This window comes from Podarcis tiliguerta (genome assembly GCF_965153285.1).
Source record: "Podarcis tiliguerta genome assembly, chromosome: 4".
Classification (NCBI taxonomy): Eukaryota; Metazoa; Chordata; class Lepidosauria; order Squamata; family Lacertidae; genus Podarcis; species Podarcis tiliguerta.
Window position 1 is genome coordinate 33,743,315 of NC_139537.1, and position 1,442 is coordinate 33,744,756.

General features: G+C 36.3%; 1 long non-coding RNA gene across 1 annotated transcript; it reads left to right on the forward strand.

Moving 5' to 3' along the window:
• Positions 1-375: 375 nt before the first annotated feature.
• On the forward strand, positions 376-1,225 carry LOC310676945. The gene is made up of 2 exons (XR_014510814.1): positions 376-450; positions 1,080-1,225. It is a non-coding gene; the product is annotated as an uncharacterized lncRNA (long non-coding RNA).
• The last annotated feature ends 217 nt before the right edge of the window (positions 1,226-1,442 follow it).

The following is a 1,442-nucleotide window of genomic DNA, read 5'->3' on the forward strand; positions in this document are numbered from 1 at the left end:
GACCTGAGGTTAAACAAATTGAGATAAGTAAAAAATAGATCTGCTGCAGTTGTGTGTGGTTTGGCCCATAGAGCTGGCCCAGGACAGTGTGTGTGTGTGTGTGTGTGTGTGTGTACGTACACACACACACACACACACACACACACACACACCTTTTAAGTAAAAATGTTCATGGGATAACCATACTTTTTTCTAGCTCTCTTTTTTAGATAACTTCATCCATCCTTGACCATGATAAAGACATTTTGTGTGTGCATGTGTGTGAAAAGAGCGATTCCCCCCCTTGTTCTTTATCAATCTGATCCTTTCAGTGATGCCACAATCTATGGTTTGTGACATCACAATTCATCATCAAAGAAAGGATTATAGATGTTACGCTGCCTGTGAAAGAGACAGCAGGTGGAGGCTGATAAGGAAGGAGAAGGCTGTTGTTTCAGCATAAACAACTTGGTAACTGCTAAGCAGCAGTAAATGCAAGAATTCTTTTTTAAATTCAAAATTGTATGGCACAAACATTATACATATATCTATATCATCTATCTACACACATACATATATGTATATATGCACACACACACACACACACACACACACACACTACAGTAAAGGTAAACCTTAGAAGGAATTGGATCCATTAATTGTGTAAACAAACTAAAATAATGCAATATGGATGCAATATACTGAATGCAAAAATGAATATAAATATGTATAACTCTATATAGCTCAGATGTTAAAAGAAATGCAGGAGCACTTAACAAACTTGCTAAAACATATTGCAATTTATTCCAAAGCCAGCTGGTGAAAAATGAGTGAAATCGGGTGGGGTGGGATTATTGTTTTTTGCTAACTAGAGAAAAAACTTCAACTTAGACACAACTGAACTCTGTTCAATGTTGATTACTCCCTCGTCATTGTGTTTAGGATTGTAGCCTAAGGCTGTGATTCTATGGAACATTTACTTAGAATTCAGTCCAACTGACTACATTCTGATCTGTGTTTTAGCCCAAGAAGAGCAAATAAGGTTGACTTACTGAGAAATGAGGACCAAACCAAATTCTCTTCTGCCTCTATTTCTGTAGGAAGCTCTGCTTGATCTTCATCAAGGATATCCAAAGTGCAAAAAAATACCTGGAAGAAATGGAACGGCACCTTCACATTTTCTTCTCTCAGTACCTCTCAAGTATAAAATTAAACACTGAGAAGAGTCAGGCCAACCATCCGATAATTTAAATGCTTTTATTTGCTTAATTAGAAGCTGCAAGTGCCTGAATATCTCCAGGCTTTTTTTTTTTTTTTTTTTTTTTTGCTTTTTTTGAAGTTGTGTCTTTGCTCATCTTATTTCTCAAGCCACTTTTCACATAAGGTGCTTTCATAAATAGGATGAGATGAAATTGTGTTTTAAGGAGAGATGAAGAACCAAGGAAGAGAAATATTTGAATCAC